The 22,744-nt window shown below is 41.7% G+C and overlaps 1 protein-coding gene across 4 annotated transcripts in view; it reads right to left on the bottom strand.

The window, feature by feature from the left end:
- LOC139462236 (alpha-1,6-mannosyl-glycoprotein 4-beta-N-acetylglucosaminyltransferase-like) overlaps window positions 1-20,263 on the bottom strand; it is a 34,277-nt gene extending 14,014 nt beyond the window's left edge. The window contains exon 1 of one of the 4 annotated variants that reach the window (XM_071243834.1): window positions 20,006-20,263. The gene's annotated coding sequence lies outside the window, so the exon portion shown is untranslated. Of the gene's footprint in view, window positions 1-2,242; window positions 2,274-7,753; window positions 7,852-8,122; window positions 8,200-20,005 lie in introns of those variants that run through there. The other 3 variants (XM_071243835.1, XM_071243833.1, XM_071243836.1) reach the window with 3 other exon arrangements.
- Window positions 20,264-22,744: the final 2,481 nt, after the last annotated feature.

Raw genomic sequence — 22,744 nt, 5'->3', positions numbered from 1 at the left:
CCCGACATGGGTGCTATGTGTGAAGCCCATTTCTGGTGTCCCCCGCCGTGATATTGCTGGAATATTGCTAAAAGCGGCGTAAAACCATACTCACTCACTCATTCACTCATATATCACCAAAACAGACAAGTCCTACACATAGATTTTCAGAGTAACAACTCTCTGCTCTCCGATCATATCATAAGCGTGTGTTCATGTGTCACTGAAGGTGACGACCGCGTCCTGTCCATTCAGGGCATCTATCACAAACACATGCAAAGGCAAGTCAATTAGCAAGACGCTTATGCCCCTGTGTAAGTTGAGGTAAGATAAGGTAAGTACTGATGGAAAGAATAAACGAATGAATGAAAGGGTGAAGCGTCATATATCACCCACATAGCCAATTAAACGTACAGGTTCGCCTGCTAATAATTATGTAGCGTAAATGAGTTTCAAATGAATCCTTTGAATTACACTACATATATACATGTCTCGTGAAGTGTCCGGGGTAGAATAGGTCTTCAGCAACCCATGCGTGCCGTAAAAGGTGACTATGCTTGTCGTAAAAGGCGACTAACGGGATCGGATGGTCAGACTCGCTGATGTCAATCACTGGGTTGTCTGATCCAGACTCGATGATTTACAGGCCGCCGTCAAATAGCTGGAAATATTGCTCAGTGCGGCGCTAAACAAGAAACAAACATACATACATATATACACATGTTTGTAATGTGCCATATAGGTACAATATGTGAAGCCTATTTCTGGTGTCCCCCGCCGTGATATTGCTGGAATATTGCTAAAAGTGGCGTAAAACCATACTCACTCACTCACTCACTAATGTGCCATAAGAACTAATACATGTAAACTTTAAAAAAATATGATAAGCATGTCCATTAAATTAATACAATGCGAGTCAGCATATTCTATATATCTCATCACCCTTTTGTACGAGCGTACGTACACTATACTGCAACAGTTAGTGAGTGAGTATGGTTTTATGCCGCTATTAGCAATATTCCAACAATATCACGGCGGCGACACCAGAAATGGGCTTCACACATTGTACCCATGTCGAGAATCGAACCCGGGTCTTCGGCGTGACGAGCGAACGCTTTAACCACTAGGCTACCCGACAGCCCCCTATATTGGAAGAAAGCAAGGCACATTAGAGATAAGTAACTGGTGTAAAGTTCCACCTATACAGTCAGGCATGCATGCAGGCACACACAGACATACTATATCTAGACAGAAGGAAGAGAGGGAGTGCTAACTGAGATCTGACCAATGGTATCAATGATGGGATGAATTTCGATACTATGTGACAGAACCCTCTCCAAAATAAGAACAATCTGCAAAAAGCTGCATCCATTGTACAATTCCGACAATATCAAAAAGCAAGAGTTTATGAATCACTATCAAAAGATAGTGGGGTTCGCGAAAAGGTTATCGTATCCTGTCCCATCGGTGGCCCACTTCACAAACACATCCGGGGGCTAGTCAATTGACAAGACAATAACGCCTCAGTATTTCCGTTATGTCACGGCGTATGAGCTAAATGTGGGCGCTTAACGTTTATCATTTTGAAACCCACGGGCATGGGTATGATGTTGACAATCAAAACGCACAATCAGGTCAAATGTGTGATTCGAACCCAGGATCCTCATACCTGCAGGCACGCCTAAGGGATGCGAACCGAACTGAGTTGTCGTAGACTTGTGAAAGACTCTCTCGATCCGTTAATATACAGACCTACCTCAACCCTTTAACATACAGACCTACCTCATCCCGCTAAGAAACAGACCTACCTCAACCCGTAAACAATCAGACCAACCTCAACTTGTCCACATACTGACCCACCCCAACCCGTTCACACACTGACCTACCTCAACCCGTTCACACACTGACCTACCTCAACTCGTTAACATACAGACCTACCTCGACCCGTTAACATACAGACCTACCTCAACCCGGTAACATACAGACCTTCCTCAAACCGTTAACATACAGACCTACCTCAACCCGGTAACATACAGACCTACCTCAACCCGTTAATATACAGACCTACCTCAACCCGTTAACATACTGACAAACCGTTAACATACAGACCTACCTCAACCCGTTAACATACAGACCTACCTCAACCCGGTAACATACAGACCTACCTCAACCCGGTAATATACAGACCTACCTCAACCCGTTAACATACAGATCTACCTCAACACGTCTGACCTCCCTGGACGCTACACCATTAAGGACGTACATTGTCTGACCTGCAAGCAGCTGTTTTCCCCGTGTGTCTGAGTGTCACGGAGACTTTGGCATGACTGGGCTGTACGTAGTATTATTGTCACTTAATCTGCGTGTTAGACGGGGACACAAGGTAAGTGGTGTCACCTGAATGATATCCCCCAGTGTTGGCAACAATTACAGTCCTGTACATATATATATATGTTACATTAACGTGGAAGTGGTGTTCTCATATTGAAGGTTGATGTAAATTGTGCGTTGGGAAAATGAAAATGTTCTGTAGTTATTTAATCACGATCATGGCAATTTGCGTTCGAGGATATAGAGTGGAATTCCATTATATAGACGAAATCCATTATCTGTTTAGGTGCGAAGCCCTAAAGCCACAACAACTTCTCAATATGCTAATTAAATATGAATGGCTACATATTTCATCATTTTGATGAACAATGACTCCATCAGATGTACCTGCACTTAAAAACACTAACATCCAAAATGTATTCCACCAAAGCACTTCATGAAATTACCTTTGTCAACAGCCATGGATTACATGATAAATATATATTATTTGATATAATTTATGTAGAAGCCGTTTTGTATGTTATGTATATTAACATGGGGAAAATGGACAAAGTTTGACATATATTTTATCACGTTAAAAGCCACATTTTAGAATTGGAAATTGTGAAATAAGGAATATTACAACTAACTAATCACCCGTACCGCGTATACATTCGTTGCACACCAGCAACTGGTAAATTATTATTCTTAGTAAACTTCACTTATTAACACCTTTATCATCAATGCCTCGGCAAACTAAATCATATAATTCTGTTTATAATTCGCGCCACTAAAGTTCACAATATACACTTTATCGTCAGTTTAATCAGTCAATGAGATTATCTGTAGTAGCTAGAATAGGTGTAAATACGGACGTGTGACTGTCAAATAAACTGACTGTTTATTCACTCAGGTAAGAAACGTTACTATCTTGTACTATGTTAATTCTTAACTATATGCTATTACCCTTGACAATACCTGCAAGTTCAATTGGTGACTGCAAGTGTCATGCTTGAATGTGTATCTTAGAGATTCCAATGTACAACTTCTTTGCACAGATTATGAAAATTCTGTTAACTGTATTACGCTACTTACCGTTTGGAATATGTATTGTGGCTGAACTGAATGTATCTTGTGAGAATGCCCACTCGGGTAATGTATTAGCTGGAGTGTGTCGGGTATAATATATTCAATCATATGTAAAAAGTTATATTATGTTATATACCTTGGAATATGTATCGTAACTAATGTTGTACATGTAAACATTTTGTGTAATGATTCCATATCATGTTCATCTAATGTTCTTCACATATATGTACCTCTATAACTGATTGTAAATCTTCTCTAAAAAATTATTGTAAACATTCTTTTGTTGACTGATTATATATAAAATGATTCTGTGGCTGTCTAATAAACTGACTGTTTATGCAATCCGGTCTTGTGTTGACGTGTGGGTTGGTCGTGTACCGTGGTACCTCTGCTAAGCGACCTGATTCCCCTCACTCGTCTTAATATGTATATAAACGATATTGTAATTTATACTCATGTACCGTCGATGGTTATTTTTTAAATTAAACAGAATCCATGAATTTTCAATAAACCTGTAATGAAATATTGCTAAACGTTTGAAAAGTCGATCAGAACCATGTAAGGCAATACCATGACATGTTCGCAGTACACAATAGTTGATTCAGCACATGGAAATCCATGATTTTTTCTGACAAGTTACACAACTGTACATGTCAACATCACAACAGCCCAGAGACTGGGTAACCATGTGATGAAGGTGTTGGAGCCACGTGGCAAATAGGGAAAGCTATCCATCATTAGATATATCACATACATCCCCGTCATCTGTTTATACAAAAAGGGAAAGCTATCCATCATTAGATACATCACATACATCCCCGTCATCTGTTTATACAAATAGGGAAAGCTATCTATCATTAGATACATCACATACATCCCCGTCATCTGTTTATACAAAAAGGGAAAGCTATCCATCATTAGATACATCACATACATCCCCGTCATCTGTTTATACAAAAAGGGAAAGCTATCCATCATTAGATACATCACATACATCCCCGTCATCTGTTTATACAAATAGGGAAAGCTATCTATCATTAGATACATCACATACATCCCCGTCATCTGTTTATACAAAAAGGGAAAGCTATCCATCATTAGATACATCACATACATCCCCGTCATCTGTTTATACAAAAAGGGAAAGCTATCCATCATTAGATACATCACATACATCCCCGTCATCTGTTTATACAAATAGGGAAAGCTATCCATCATTAGATACATCACATACATCCCCGTCATCTGTTTATACAAATAGGGAAAGCTATCCATCATTAGATACATCACATACGTCCCCGTCATCTGTTTATACAAAAAGGGAAAGCTATCCATCATTAGATACATCACATACATCCCCGTCATCTGTTTATACAGAAATGGGTAGCCTAGTGGTTAAAGCGTTCGTTCGTCACGCCGAAGACCCGGGTTCGATTCCCGACATGGGTACAATGTGTGAAGCCCATTTCTGGTGTCCCCCGCCGTGATATTGCTGGAATATTGCTAAAAGCGGCGTAAAACGCAGGTTTTCATGAACAAAGGGCGAGTGGTAGTGACCCATCATGAGTGCGGGGATGAGACGTTGACTTATGTGTACGGAATGTGTGTCAAGTTGGTAGGAAACGAGTGACCCGGATTTATCACCACATGTTCTGCCTACATTGGGAGGGAGGCTGGGCTAATCCAGTGGTTAAAGCGTTCGCTCGTCACGCTGAATGTTCCCGTTCGATTCCCCACGGGTACTATGTGTGAAGCCCATCTCTGGTGTCCCCATCGTGATATTGCTGAAATATTGCTAAACTGCGTAAAACATAAATAACATTAATTGAGATTTTAATCGAAATCAAATTAACGAGCGTTCACAAGTGTCAAAATTAAAGTTTGACACTTGTTAATGCTCGTAAATTGGACACCCTGGAACTTATGGACGATCGAACACAACGTTCAAATTACGAGACGTTGAACAACTCGTAAAGGAATCCCTTGGTCGGGTAACAGTAGAAACATGGAGGCGTTGTGTGGCCACAGTCGTTGACGAGATAGAGCCACGTTATTGGTTACGAGATGTACTACGGCCAGCAACAGTCCAACCTATAATATTGGCAGTCGGTTCAGGCACCAGCAGTTCCGACGACGAGATCTATGGCATGAGCGAGTCAGATTGTGACTGAAATTATCATGAGCCGGCCCCTCTAACGCTCTGTCATTTCCCCTACCACAGAACGTGCAGTGCATGCGTGCTTGCGCTGTGCCTTCCACGATTTGTCCCCCCTACGTGTCATGTACACATTTCTATACAAAATTACATGATAGTTTCTTAAAGAACTTCATCCGTCATGGGTCTTAAAATAAACAAAATTCAAATTTTGTTGGGTGCAGGGTATTCATGGTCAAGTACCGTATTGATGTTTCATACACTTTTATTTATTTTGCAATTCATCGTTCTCATTTTTCAAACGGACTGTAAGTGGACAGATTCGGTGGTGGTAGTGTAATGATATGGGCAGCCATCTCCTACACTGGTAAAACAGTCTTGGTGCAACTTCTAAGGAATTTTAACGGTACACGAGTGAGATTCTTCGACAACACTTACTTCCCATTATGCAACAAGCGAACGTTATTTTCCAAGGAAGCAACGCCCGATCTCACACGGCAAGACTGACAACAGCCTTTTTCAGGCACCACAACTACCATGGCTCCCAGGCCTCCAGATTTAAACCCAATCGAAAATCTACGGCATGCACTGGATCAACGACTGCGAGAACGTCAACAACAACCACAGAACCTCCGACATCTGGCACAAGGACTGCAGGCAGAATAGGTGAACATTCCGCATGTCACAATTTGGCAACTGATTGTATCCATGGGTCGACGATGCCAGTCAGTTTTGGACTCTAATGGTGGCCATGCAAGATATTGAGAACAGATGCAAATTTTGAACAATCGATTACCATCTGTTGATTATTTATATGATATGTTAAATACTTCTAAAATCACTTTTGCGTTGTTGTGTTTTGCAGAGAAAATATGTTGTGTGACGCCGCAAACGCAAGTCATGCTATTGGGGACCTATTCAGCGACCCTCGCCGACGGGCACGAGGTTACACCGTCATACAGAAAACATATTTTAACTCGTCAACTCACGTCGTTCAATAATTGATGGGTGAGCGTGACTGTTACATGTCATTACACAAAGTCTACTTATCGCCAATGCACCTTGCTATCCTGCAAAATAGCGAACGTACGCTCGTACAAATGGTCATTAGATTAATGGACTATGTTGACTCGTATTGTATTAATTTAATGGACATGCTTATAATATATAATATAAGTCTACATGTATTACTAAATTTGGCACATTACAAACATGTGTATATATGTATGTTTGTTTGTTGTTTAACGCCGCACTCAGCAATATTCCAGCTACATGACCGCGGTCTGTAAATCATCGAGTCTGGACCAGACAACCCAGTGATTGACGCAATTGGAATACGATGACATACATCAACCAAGTCAGCGAGCCTGACTATTCGATTCCGTTAGTCGCCTCTTACGACAACATAGTCGCCTTTTACGGCAAGCATGTGTTGCTGAAGACCTAGTCTACCCCGGATCTTTACAGGTCACTGAATAATTAACATGGTACATATTTATATATTGTAGATGAAGGATTAACGGTAACACTTATCCCCCATGAAAGGATTAACATGAGTAGGTTAACTAATAACAACACAAGGATAATACTGTAACAGCATGCAGGACAGGGAGCGCACGACGAGAAAGCCAATTAAACATGCCGCCGGATTATATACTTTTGTGGGAATACAATATTATCCGTCTGCTGTTATTACATACACTGTCGATACATTAAATAAATAATCTAAATATTTCAGAATCCAAAAAGAAATATAATAGATTGATGAACCACACTAAAAGGGTCTCATTACCTTTCAACATATTGGCGTCATGAGACAATGCTGCTAAGCTATGGGGATCAGCTACTGTTACCCGAGACTAACGGTAATATGAACAGTTATATAACATTCGTATGCATAGCCCTCTTATGAAACTGAGATTTGTTCGGGCAATTCCGGTACATCGCTGCAACCAAGCCTCGAGCTGATATCGAGGACACCTATCGGTCTTTATCGAGTGTCCAAACAAACAACATATCTTTCAATACGGCCAAGTGACATTGACTATAGTACTAATATTAACACACATGGGCGTTCAGTTCATCAAAGCTGAAACACAGACATCACTGGCGATGCATAAACATCACATACGATTATTTAATGAATTATTTGAATATAAATTTTCATAACACCCTTCTTTGAAAACGGTACCATACACAAACAATAGAAAGTCCACTCACGCAACCCATACAGCCTGCTTGTGATCTGCGAGAGAGAGAATGGCTGCCTCTCACACATGTGAAAATGCACTGCACCTTGGTATTCTCACTCATAACGCTGTGCCCATGTTGACTGGCGCGATGTGCCGTGTGAAGACTACGAGCCTTTTTAACCGGGAGCGGCCACCTACCTACCCTCTCTGAAAATGAACCAAGCTAGGTGTTCTCCATTCGCCAGGATTGCCTGCCCGCGTTCAAAGCTGACACGCTCTTTAATTCACAGACAAAAAACAACGCTGAACTTGCCTCCTTGCAAATCAGGCCCAGCGATAAATCAAAATGTAAAACAATACGCGCACACCACTTTGACAAAACGGAATATATCCTTACCAGCATGTCCAGCAATATGTCCGACTATTTTTTGTCATATCCTGTTCATGTACACAGCTGATCAAGGCACGTGTTTCGTTGATCAATGCTGTCGTTGTACATTGCAACGATTGAGCGAGCGACAGATGTTCCCAGAAATAATGCCCACATAGACGCGTGTACATTTCAGTGATCTAGCAAACGCGAATCTGCACAGACTACCGTCCGATAAGTCACGGGTTTGGAATGTTGGAGCGGATTAATGAGATTGCGTTTGTGAGATTGTCCGCGTTTACGCAAGGTTGCTGTTGAAAAGTTTGATTCAGTAATGCCATGCAAATTATTGTGGTACGAGAGTGCAGTTTATACGCTGCTCCATATTGTACTCATGTTGAGAATCGAACGGGGACTTCAGCGTGACCAGTGATTGGTTTCACAGTAGGCTAAATATGTATAAAGACGACAAAACCCTTTAACTACTACTACTACTATTGTGTTTCATGTCATCATCATCATCATCATCATCATCATCATCATCATCAGGGGCGGTCGGGTAGCCTAGTGGTTAAAGCGTTCGCTCGTCACGCTGAAAACCCGGGTTCGAGTCCCGAGATGGGTACAATGTGTGAAGCCCATTTCTGGTGTCCCCCGCCGTGATATTGCTGGAATATTGCTAAAAGCGGCGTAAAACCATACTCACTCACTCACTCACCCACCCACCCACCCACTCACTACATCCTTCTGCATTACCCAGATTGTCAGAAAGGCTGTATTCCTAGTAGCAAAACCGGGTACTCTCCCAATGTCAGTCAACAGATTGGGAGGTACCAAACCAAAGGCACCGAGAACTATGGAGAGTCGGACAACTTGGTACTTGGGATACAAGGGTGACATTTCGAAAGCGAGGTCCGCATATTTGCCATGGTATTCCTGAATCTGATGATGAGCCTAACCAGTCTGGCTGAGTTACAGAGTCCATTGTACGATGCTGACTATACCATGAGTATATGTTTAAGGATCATTATCACCCAACTGTGGCAGCTCTTACAAACACATGCAAAGGCAAGTCAATTGTTCACACACGAGAGCTTATGGTACAAATCTAAACAGAGAATTTCATAAAATATATTAACCGTGGCGCCATCGAATACTGTGCGATTCCTGATGCAGCATTGCCACAGTAATACCCCGTCACCAGAATGAGTGACTGAGTGAATGAGTGAGTGAACTTTAACTGGTATGACAGTTATATCGCGGCGTGATCTCATGACAGCTTGATGTGATGCAGATATCCGACTTAAACCAGTTTAGTACAACCCTTGAGCACAGGTAGCGAGCTGACAAATCAGGATCATAATCACAGCGATCTGAATCCTAATATGGGATTCGAAAAAAGCTGAGAATATGTCCATGGCAGTCAGTGATTGTCCGACAATTCCCGTAATCCCTGTCTTCGACATTAACCACGTTGGTAAAAGCAATGAACACGGATATGGTGCTGACAAAACATACAGCATGATCAGGAAGAATCTGGGATTCGATTCCAATAGCAGCGAATCCTGATACGGGTAAGGGACGCTACTCTGCACAGCAAATTATGTGTAGGTAAGAAGGTTATAAATAATTATGATTACAGTTATTTCTGTTTTTACTTCTAATTCACTTCATTATATTTACAGTTATATTTAATGAAAAGGAATGAGGAGAAAGAGGAGATCAAAAATTCAGCAGCATGCACGACACAATGATGCGTCTTGGACAGGCAACACTGTTAGGCGTATTGCTATTGAGGGGCATCGGGCGCTTTAGCCTTTAATTGCAATGATTAAAACTTGAAATATTCATGTCTCTGGACAATTCGAATTGCGGAATTGAAGGTGCACGCATTGATCGTGGATAGGAACATGATGGATGAAGGCATTGTTTATAGTCATTGTATAGCGTGTCGTCATGTTAATGCAGATCGATATCGAGTATTTCTCTCGCAAACATGACCGAAAAAATCCGAAGCGCAGATTGTAATTTTGCATCACATGGTCCTTGCCTGCATTAGGAGCCATTGACTGTGTTGTATGTTGTATACAACTTGTTTGTTTGTGATGAACGTGACAAAGCTTTGACTTCTTCCATACAATTGTTCTTTGAAGACTGCTACGATGTGTGTGCGTGCGTGCGTGTATGCATGCGTGTGCGTGCGTGTGTGTATGCGTGCGTGCGTGTGTGTATGCGTGCGTGCGTGTATATGCATGCGTGTGTGTATATGCGTGCGTGTGTGTGCGTGCGTGTGTTTGTATGCATGTGCGTGTATGTGTATGCGTGCGTATGTGTGTGCGCGCGTGTGTGTGTGTCCGAAACTTCTCTATTTATCATGGAGTAATGAACTGTGATTGTATTAAGTTAGTGTTCACATATCTGTGTTGGTTGGTTGGTTGGTTGGTTGGTTGGTTGGTTGTTTAACGCTGCACTCAGCAATATTCAAGCTATATGACAGCGGTCTGTAAATAATCGAGTCTGGACCAGACAATCCAGAGATTGATATCATGAACATCGATCCACGCAATTGGGATCGATGACATGCATCAACCAAGTCAGCGAGCCTGACCGCCCGATCCCGTTAGTCGCCTTTTACGACAAGCATAGTCACCTTTTACGGCAAGCATGGGTTGCTGAAGACCTATTCTACCCCGGAATCTTCACGGGTCCACATATATCTGTGACGTCACAATTAAAATATATAAAATCTAAACTGAGATATAGACGAAATTGGCAGTAAGAATGTGCACAATTCGCATACTCACTACAAACAAAATCAGACTGCAAATCTAATCTTGCACCTTCAACAAGAATGTTCCGGATTAGAAATAGCGATACACGTAGGAGCAGCATTTGTTGTTAATATATAGAAAGTAGCAAGTAATAAATGGTATTCCATCACCCACCAATTCCTGCAAGTGTATTTAATTACAGATAGCACATCGATTAATGATATTGGCAAGAACGTGAAAGCACTAACGTTCAAGAAGTGTATTGGGATGAGGAACAGGTGCGCACTCCTCGATAGGGCACCATCTACACAAACCTGGTTGAACACATCACCGTGATGAGGTGTTGGCAACACCAGGACTTCAATGAGATTACAACCTGGTCAAGAATATAACTACATTACACGCAATAAGTAGATTCCTTAGCCTGATCAAGCCGTTAGTATTAGTGCTATGGTCCCCGGACACTGACACGTGATGGGATGAAGTCACGACTGGGATTGGTCCAAGTGTACTCAGCCTCGTTCTGATGTTTGGAAGTCTATGTGTGGCTGCATGGTTTGCCGTACGTCGCCATTGTGTGGTATATTGTATGTCACGTCTGGTATATTGTATGTCACGTCTGGTATATTGTATGTCACGTCTGGTGTATTGCATGTCACGTCCGGTATATCATATGTCACGTCTGGTGTACTGTATGTCACGTCTGGTATATTGTATGTCACGTCTGGTATATTGTATGTCACGTCTGGTGTATTGTATAAAACGTCTGGTATATTGCATGTCACGTCTGGTGTATTGTATGTCACGTCTGGTATATTGTATGTGACGTCAGGTGTATTGTATGTCACATCTCGTATATTGTATGTCACGTCTGGTATATTGTATGTCACGTCTGGTATATTGTATGTCACGTCTGGTATATTGTATGTCACGTCTCGTATATTGTATGTCACGTCTGGTATATTGTATGTCACGTCTGGTATATTGTATGTCACGTCTGATGTATTGTATGTCACGTCTGGTGTATTGTATGTCATGTCTGGTATATTGTATGTTTGTCTGGTGTACTGTATGTCACGACTGGTGTACTGTGTGTCACGTCTGGTGTACTGTATGTCACGTCTGGTATATTGTATATCACGTCTTGTGTACTGTATGTCACGTCTGGTGTATTGTATGTCACGTCTGGTATATTGTATATCACGTCTGGTGTACTGTATGTCACGTTTGGTATATTGTATATCACGTCTGGTGTACTGTATGTCATGTCTGGTATATTGTATGTTTGTCTGGTGTACTGTATGTCACGACTGGTGTACTGTGTGTCACGTCTGGTGTATTGTATGTCACGTCTGGTATATTGTATATCACGTCTTGTGTACTGTATGTCACGTCTGGTGTATTGTATGTCACGTCTGGTATATTGTATATCACGTCTGGTGTACTGTATGTCACGTTTGGTATATTGTATATCACGTCTGGTGTACTGTATGTCACGTTTGGTATATTGTATATCACGTCTGGTGTACTGTATGTCACGTCTGGTGTATTGTATGTTTGTCTGGTGTACTGTATGTCACGTTTGGTATATAGTATATCACGTCTGGTGTACTGTATATCACGTCTGGTGTACTGTATGTCACGTCTGGTATATTGTATGTCACGTCTGGTGTATTGTATGTCACGTCTGGTATATTGTATATCACGTCTGGTGTACTGTATGTCACGTCTGGTGTATTGTATGTCACGTCTGGTATATTGTATATCACGTCTGGTGTACTGTATGTCACGTTTGGTATATTGTATATCACGTCTGGTGTACTGTATGTCACGTTTGGTATATTGTATATCACGTCTGGTGTACTGTATGTCACGTCTGGTGTATTGTATGTCATGTCTGGTATATTGTATATCACGTCTGGTGTACTGTATGTCACGTCTGGTGTATTGTATGTTTGTCTGGTGTACTGTATGTCACGTTTGGTATATAGTATATCACGTCTGGTGTACTGTATATCACGTCTGGTGTACTGTATGTCACGTCTGGTATATTGTATGTCACGTCTGGTGTACTGTATGTCACGTCTGGTGTATTGTATGTCACGTCTGGTATATTGTATGTCACGTCTGGTGTACTGTATAACACGTCTGGTATATTGTATATCACGTCTGGTGTACTGTATGTCACGTCTGGTGTATTGTATGTCACGTCTGGTATACTGTATGTCACGTCTGGTGTACTGATGTCACGTCTGGTGTATTGTATGTCACGTCCGGTATATTGTATGTCACGTCTGGTGTACTGTATGTCACGTCTGGTATATTGTATGTCACGTCTGGTGTACTGTATGTCACGTCTGATGTACTGTATGTCACGTCTGGTGTATTGTATGTCACGACTGGTGTACTGTATATTACGTCTGGTGTATTGTGTGGCGCGTCTGGTATATTGTATGTCACGTCTGGTATATTGTATGACACGTCTGGTATATTGTATGTCACGTCAGATGTATTGTATGTCACGTCTGGTGTATTGTATGTCACGTCTGGTGTATTGTATGTCACGTCTGGTGTATTGTATGTCACGTCTGGGGTACTGTATGTCACGTCTGGTGTACTGTATGTCACGTCTGGAGTACTGTATGTCACGTCTGGTGTATTGTATGTCACGTCTGGTATATTGTATGTCACGTCTGGTATATCGTATGTCACGTCTGGTATATTGTATGTCACGTCTGGTATATTGTAAGTAACGTCTAGTCTATTGTATGTCATGTCTGGTATATTGTATGTCATGTCTGATGTATTGTATGTCACGTCTAAGTGACTTGAATTGTTACATTATTGAATTGAGGAAATGTTTGTGTTAGTGATCATGTGATAGATAATTGGAATAGTGTTTCCTTTTAAAAAGTCAAAATTAACCATTTTTTTCATAGAAACGTGGAAAAATGAATATTATTTACAAGTGTTCTATTACTGGTATTCACGGTAAATATTAGGCAGATGAATGTATCCTTTTCATTAGATTTTACAATTTCTAAATGATGAAATAACGATATAAAATATGGCTTTTATGACAGACATTTTATCACGTGTCTATTTTTCAATGCATTGTGAAAGTTAGAAGCCGTTGGTGACACGATTACAAAACATCACTGACAATCTAACGGATCCACGCACTTCAATGTGTGCTATAAACATTTTCAACTGAAAATACCACCAGTTATTTTATACGTGTTGGGGTCGTCTCACACAGCCACTCTTTTATGTACAGCTGTCACGTTTTCAAGAAAACAATCTCTTGGGAAGTTCACAAGTTGGCTGTTTGTACATTACTATTCAATAAAACACAGGGAGCGTATTGAAGATCACGCGAACCAAAATATTCTTTGACACAAACCCCATGGAAAAGCGCACGTTAATTAACACAGGCAACTGCTCGGGACAAAGGAGCATTCACCATTTGCCTATCCTGGTCGGTTTATCACACAGTCGAAGCTGTCTCCTACACAACGGATCTGAAACACGAGGAACACTAAATGCTAAGCCTGGACCATGATGGTCTGTTAAATTGAATTGTGGGTATTTATAAACATGCCGCGAGAACGACAGACGGACGGACAGACAGACAGACAGACAGACAGACAAATATAAAGACAGACAGTTTCATTTCGCATGAAAGCCACCAGCCCCAGAGTTAAAAATTGTTTACAAGTGTCATCTTACACAGAGTTATTTCTTAAGGGACGATAAACAAGTTAGGGACGATAAACAAGTCATTTATCATCATGTGAGGGTATAATCCAGGAGCCTAGCAACGTTTAACATAACATTAACATTTGATAACTGAGATGGTCTTTGCAATGTACAACAATTATGATTTACATTTTGGGAGATTAAATATTTCCGTTCACTTTCGTAGAGCTCACAGTGGTATGTAACATATAGTTGGTCTTCAATTATATGTCAATACCTGTACAAAGCAGTATGCTCGTCACTGTTTACTAAACCTCTTCCAACCAACTGGATACCAAGGGAGTTATGACCACTTCTAAATTTAGTCTAGTTAAATTAAATCTCTGAGATTTTCCTTATAAATTCAAGTCCTGGGTCCATGGCTATCGTGAAGCGCGATTTCATTTCAACGTGAACAATTATTTTTGGTCTGGTTCCTAATGCAATTCTTATTGTTAGACGCTTGAAGGTACGGGGTTGAATAGGTGCTTGCCGAAGAGGCGACTATGGTTGTCGTAAGAGGCGACTAACGGGATCAAGTGGTCACATTCGCTGACTTGGTGGATGTATGTCAATGTGTTTACAAGCAATGGTATGCACCAATTTCTTCTTCCAGGAATGTTCCTGTGGGACTTCCATTGTGCCGAGAACGACGCGCGATCCAAATCCTCTCTTGTTTCCTGTACCGATGCATGTCATCGTATCCCAATCGAGTGGACCGATGCTCATGATGTCAATCACTGAATTGTCTGGTCCAGATTCGATTATTTACAGACCGCTGTCATATAGCTGGAATATTGCTGAGTGCGGAGTTAAACAACAAACAAAGTTCTTATTGTTAGACCTGTGGACTGGCGGATTTAAACGACCTTGTCTCTCCCTACCTATACTTGCTGCCATGTTTGCTCATCCGAGTACAAGGAAGCCTGATAATACTTTTGAGTATATGCTGTTCACGGGGAACATTATTTTTATGACCTTGGGCGATGTTAACTTTGATTGGGAGGATGCAAAACAACCTGCCTTCACAAATGACTACAGGCGGAAAAGTGGCCTGATTGTTGTCTAAGAAATGCGTATTCACTTTCAAATTACGGTGTCGACAGTCCCTTGTGCAGACAGACGGATTTTATGTAAAAACGGCCTCCGGTCCTGAATCGAATCTGATAACGAAATAGCGTACTATTGTAATGTTAATTTTATGCTCACTGTTAACTCACATTAATCGTATCAAAGTATAAACTTCAACCAAAATTGCTGGGAGTAGCAATTCCCCCCACTGCTCTCTTTGTAACCGTTCTTTTTGTATTTTCACGCTAAGTGTTCTGTTGTTTTTTGTTTCTTTGTTAACGACGCCCTAAGCTATATTCAAGCTAAATGACTGCGGTCTGTAAATAATCGAATCTGGAAGCAGACAATCCAGTGTTTGATATCATATGCAATTGGGATACGATGACATGCAAGTTAGCGAGCCTGACCACCCGATCCCGTTAATCGCCTCTTACGACAAGCATGGGTTGCTGAAGATCTATTCTAACCCGGATGTTCACTGGTCGGCTGCTAGGCCACGTACATGCGGCTCGCACATACTGCCAGACTAAGATCCTTCGCTAACGCCTGGCACATCCTTGAATGTACACTCAATGCGTATTGTAAAAGAGTTGCAAAACACACGTAATGGTACACGGACCTAGACAGTTGGTGGTAGTGGGGTCGACATGGAGGTCGCGTCGTGATGACACAAACGTGGGCGTTATGACATGTGCAGCGTCATAAAAACACGTACCGGATCCACGCAGACACTGGCGTTTCCTGCAACGTCGCACCTTAACTAGGTTATGTCTTGTTTCCTTAACCGATAATTCTTCTGTTTTTGAAGTATTATACGCATGAAATTGTACTGTTAAAATATCACGTGTACTAAATATAAGCGAGAAACCTCTTACCATAATTATTATGAATAAGACATCTCTATTGAATAAGATTGTACGATTCCGACTACATTATGAGCATGAATCACTATCATTTAGTGATGATATGAAACAATATATTTCTTAAACAAATGTTGTTTTTTCTTGAGTTTTTTCAATTTTCCACCAAACGGTAGTCCCCTTTTATAGGTGCATACAGTTCCCCAGTGGTTATCCCGGGTTAATACAGGTCACCAGTCATCTTAAAATGCGACATAATGGATTGGGTGGTCGGCCTCGGTGACGTGGTTGATATCACGACGGCGGGATCATTGCTCACAATATCAATCACTGGATTGTCTGGTCCAGACTCGATTATTTATAGACCGCCGTCGTACAGCTTGAATATTGGTGAGTGCAGCGTTAAACAACACACTCTTACCTGACAGCTCAAACAAACAAATCCTCACGTACTGTTTGACAGTCACTTTATTACTTACACTGTCCACATCTAGCAAATAAACTTTAGGAAACACATGGAAGTTTAGGAAACTTAGAATGTTCGCTATGACCTTGTTAAGCCAATGGCTCTGACTAAAGATATTTATTTTTTCTGGAATCGCAACCCGTCATGTAGGTTTGATGAACAGGGGAGTTAATTTTACTTTGAGAGGGGGGGGGGGGGGGGGGGGAATTGTAAAGACTGTTACTCGATTTAATTCTCAGCTCCCTGGGGAGTATGCAACCCAAGCAGGCTGGAACTTAACAGCCAAATTAACATCTTCGTCCACGCTGTACCCCTTTACAAGCGATAATTGTCACACATCCACCAACCCTCCGCAACCAAGGTTGCGTAACATCACCTGATTTGTGACCTGTGTGCTGTACACTGGACCATGTGAGTATAAAGTGACCGGTTACCAGGACACAAGTTTATGATATAAAACGTATTTCCAGACTCAAGCACGCTCGTCTGATTACCAAATAACACGAGCTGTCTTAATTAATGAAGGAGTTTCTCTCCCGAGACAGATTAGCTCCAGCAGTTATACATCACGTGAAAAGTCTACCTGTTTTGTTGGCAATCTACCAAATACTTAATGTTAACTACGTTCTTTCGTGTCTGGGCAATTAGCAATCGATGAATCATTATGTTGCATGAATCGTCAATTTCAGTTAAACATTCATGAAAAACCTACATCAAACTAGAAGTTGCAACTTCAGTATCCCTCAACATTCCATGATGAATGAATATCAAAGTCTCTCCCCTCCGAACAACGTATTATCATCGATGGAAACGTTACACCTGTAATGCAATTCAATACCAACGAAGACAGAGTGCATTGACCCTCTCTGTTACGCCGCAGATCTCTCGTCTCATAGACTTGCGCAGTCTCTATTTGATCATAAATAATTCGTTAACCCCTGACTTACTTTAAAGAAGAGCATGTTTCTCTGTCTAACGCTCATTTTTGTCTAGGTGTAGAGTGAGTGAGTGAAGTGAGGTTTGACGCCTCTTTGAACAGTATTCCAGTTTTACCGTTGCTGTGGGAGGAAAACCCGACTTGGTGCAGGTCTCAAACGTTTACCGCGTTGGTGAAACCCACACGCTGCTAACAAACATAGAAACACAATCGGGATTGAACGGGGATTCGATCTAGACCATCATAGGTTCCTGTCATACCTAAGGGACGCAACTCTGGACAGCGAATTGCGGCTCTTTAGATGACAGGACCACCTGGGCCCTCGATGTGTAAGGCGTAGTGTCGTGATTGGCAGTTAGATTCATGTATATACATTTTGGATAACTTGAACCACTTCTGCTTGAATTGTCAATCTGGCCGAACCGAGTCTCACGTTAAGGTTGTACAGAGTTATGTCCCTTAGCTGTGATAGGATCCGCTTGCGATGACTTCGAGTCCTCGTTTAGATCTTGTTATGATCATTGGTTTGCCAGCACCTGTTTTAGTGGGTTTCTCCAAATTTGTAATTTAGCGCGAAAGAGCTGCATCACTTTCATATGAAGTTTTTCTTCATATATCCAAAAAGTAATGCTATAACCGAATATCTTAAAATAGGCGTCAAACCCATTTCACTCACTTACTCATAACGAAAGTGAAATCGTTAAACAGAAATAATGAAAAATATTATATTAAACTGGCGACTACGCTTTGAAACATATTTTGACAAATTCTGGCTTAAAAATGTGAAAACTGAACAAAAGAACATTCTCGAATAGGCTAATATATGGTCTAGATTGTATGGATTCAGTCGTTTATTCCGTAACTTTCGTTCGGAATACTCCGTTTTAAAGTTTTCGAGGCTGCATGATTAGAAATCACATTCCGACTGTCACTTTCATGATTTGGTAAGCGACGCTCTGATTGGTCGGATGAAAGGTCGTTCTGACGTGACCCCTAATGGGATGTCCTCAGATCTTTGTTTAGCGGTAGCGAGAACTAAGATCTGATTTTAATGAGATTGGGCTAAGCATTGTTAAATAGACCGATGGCGACAATTGTTCGTAGTGAATCACGTTCTTACATTATATACGGTTGATGTCCCCGCCCTCAGTGTCAAAATCAATAGCAGTATGTTTATTATATTATTTTCAGGTCAATTGCTGGCGATCTATAGCCCGTTTTTACAATGTATTGTACTGTTTAGTAATAGCTTTTTATGGTCACATACTAGTTTTAAAAATTGATATCTGTGATAAGTCTAGTAATTTTACTGACCTTTGCTGACAGGTTCTTATATAGTCTGAATTAATGTTTTCTTAATGTATTAATTGTTTTAGTCACGATATGGCTGAAATATTGCCGATGTGACTTTAAATATTAACTCACTCACTCACTCACTATATTTGTTAGGTCCTCTTCATAAGCAGTCCCTCCCGCTATCTCTTAGATACTCAAATAAATGCTTGAGATATTTTAGGTCATGTTTGTACAGACTCAACATGCTTTAAGCGAGGGATGAATGAAATCGTGCTTTTGGCTTCAACGTGGTACTCTTGGTGAGTATAGTTACTGTCATATATACACAGTCCAGCTAGACCGTTAATGTCCCCTGTTTCCGGGAGTGGTTAGGTATATTGTTTACATTGGGTAGTAGACCCGTGAAAGTCTCGGGTTAGTATAGGTCTTCAGCAATCCATGCTTGCCGTAAAAGGCGACTATGCTTGTCGTAAGAGGCGACTAACGGGATCGGGTGGTCAGCCTCGCTGACCTTGTTGATGCATGTCATCGTATCCCAATTGCGTGGATCGATGCTCATGATGTCAATCAATGGATTTTCTGGTCCAGACTCGATTATTTACAGACCGACGTCATATAGCTGGAATATTGCTGAGTGCGGCGTTAAACAACAGACACACAAAGAAACTTTTGCAGCTATTGTCGTTAAATAAATAAGTATATGTAAACTTAAAGGTTACAAAATGAATACTGATGAATGCGGCGTTAAACAACAAACAAACAAACTCTTACCTGAAAGCTCCCTGCTACGTCGAATGGTGTGATTCAGGTTTGATTAAATAGTATCCTACACGAATTCCAGATTTCGTGCGTATAAACATCCCAATACGGAGCTGTGAGCTGTGGTGAAGTGACACATATTTCCCGGTTGTCGCCAGGTCCTTTTAATTGATGGACCAAGATCGCAAGAGTAACACGACGAGGAACATAAACGATGTAAATATGTTTCAACGAATGTATACGTCAAGTTGTTGTGTGTGGAATGACTCATCGCTGTCGGCTCACATAACCCGCGTGTGAGAAGGCGATGGCCTGAAGTAAAGATGACTCTTTGATATGTTTGTCGGTCGTATGGCGGGGATGAATTACACGGGCGTATCGAGTTACTAAACCAACGTCACTACAGATAGCGCTGCAGGCGTTGTAAGGTCGGGAAGGGGGGATGTTGGATTACTGAGATATAGGTTTGGAGAAGCAAGACAACCATGCAGTGAGCAGCTGAGATACATCTCCGTAGTAAGACATAGTGTCCATTGTGACAACGACCTTTTAAGCCATACTTACACCGGTTTCGAGGCTGCTGTAGGTGTAGGACCCATCCACAAAACGATCATGCTGTACGACGTTAACGTCCATTAAACGCCCATGAGGACGTCTCCAAACTGTCTCGATTCCTTCGGTCAAGGACGTCGAGAGTGAACCACGATACGTCAGAAAACGTGACATTAGCCCGACGTCGATTATCCCAGCTGACGTTCCCTACACCACTGACGCCTCTGATTAAAATGACGTGCAGTAAGTTGCGTGATAACATGTGGACGTCGTGCACGCAAATGCCTTCTGAGCACACGATTTAGCACCGTCTGGGCGTATACTCTACACCAGTTGCCTGTTGCTACCGGTCCCTTATCTGAGTGACAGTTTGCAACCGATTCTTAATGCCATCGTTCATACAAATCTGTGCTGGAGTTATTGCCCTTGCGTCCAGAGCGGCTTTGATCACCGACGTTATGTGTGTGTAGGTATTGGGCCCACACTCGGCTGATGACAGCTTGAGAACCGTTCAGTGTTAGGGCAACGTGTGCCCACCTTCAACATGCCTTTGGCACGTAAACGTCCACTACGTTGCAAAGGTCGCGTGATCAATGCTGTTGCTTCCTTTAAATGTGTTTAATAAAGTGTCCTTAGCGTTTGGTTTCAAAAAAGCAATATGCGTCTGAGCCACAATGGTAAATCTGGCATACCACCCTTGCACGTGCTATCCAAAGTCACGTGCTTCATGACAGTCACAATGTTGTGTTTGGGTGCTTGATTTCTTCGGAAATGTTCTCGCCACATAAATCACCTACTGTCATTACCAGACATTGGCACTCATGTATTTTCCTGTAGTTTCACCTCAAACCAAAATATCCCCTACTTTATTTGCATAGTATATATATCACCTCTTAAGCTGGCTCTCAAGCCACTTAATGCGATATGGAAAGGCGCGCCCTGGACAAATTGACATCGGTTTTCGGTTTAATGATCGTGACCAGTTTCGTCCTCTGCCATTAAGTGATCCCGCGCGTGTTGTTATGAAAAACGACAAGATATGTATGTGTCGTGGCCTGGTGTAAACAAGAATCAATATTGGTCTAGCACTTTCTCTCTCCCCTCTTTCTCTTTCTGTATTTCTTTCCACTCCGTTTAATTCTCTTACTTTCTCCATTGAAAGTTTGTCGTTATTAGGTTGACACGCTACCAAAGAGGTGTTAATTTTCAACTCTCTCATTCCCTCACTTTCTCACTGTCTTTCTCAATCTCTTTGTCTCCTGTTCTCTCTTTCTATCACTCTAACTCTATCTCCCCTCTCTCTACCCCTTTCTTTCTCCCCTTTCCGTCCCTCTCTCTCTACCTCCCTGTCTTGCTCACCCCCTCTCACTCACTATCTCTCTCGCAGTCTCTCTCTGTCTCTCACTCTCTCTCTCACTCTCTCTCTCTCTCTCTCTCTCTCTCTCTCTGTCTCGCTCTCAGTCTCTCTCACCCCCTCTCACTCACTATCTCTCTCATTCTCTCTGTCTCTCTCGCAGTCTCTCTCTGTGTATCTCCCTGTCTCTGTCTCTCTCCCTCTCTCTCTCTCTCTCTCTCTCTCTCTCTCTCTCTCTCTCTCTCTCTCTCTCTCTTTCTCTCTCTCTCTTTCTCTCTCTCATCCTCCCTTGGGGGACCTTACATCCTCAGCTTTCCTTTCGTATTTATTCTATGTCTACAAATGCGCCATATTTAAAATGGCGACATTTACCTCACCGACAGCTCCACCTGCATGTGACTACGTGAAGGAACGTCGCATACCCGTGTCGCTTCAAGCCACCATAACCCTATGACCCTATGTCTCCCAAACTGCTGTATAAAACTGGGACATGCCTTTATCTAAAAGGTCAAGATATTGTGAAATTCAAAAATCACAAACAGCGTGTGTTCTGTGAAATTCCAAACGATGCAGAATGATAACAGCTCTATTTACCCGTCAGGTCACGCATTTTGTTTTTGGTGAAATTCAATATGAGCTTTCGTTTCTCTGTGACTGTCGTTACTCCCACCAAAAGTAAACAAAGATTTCTCAGAGTTACGTATCAAGCTAATCAAGGCATCAGGTTTCCAGGGACCCGACGAAAAATGAAACCCCACACTATCCTGCTTGTCAAATGTGCGTGTGCTTCGTTTCTTGGATAAACGTTGCAGGTTTTTAGTTCGGCGGACTGTCGAGGAATGTTT

Source organism: Haliotis cracherodii, unplaced genomic scaffold (genome assembly GCF_022045235.1).
Source record: "Haliotis cracherodii isolate W230 unplaced genomic scaffold, xgHalCrac1.p SCAF_15, whole genome shotgun sequence".
Taxonomy (NCBI): Eukaryota; Metazoa; Mollusca; class Gastropoda; order Lepetellida; family Haliotidae; genus Haliotis; species Haliotis cracherodii.
This window is presented reverse-complemented; position numbering and strand designations above follow the sequence as displayed.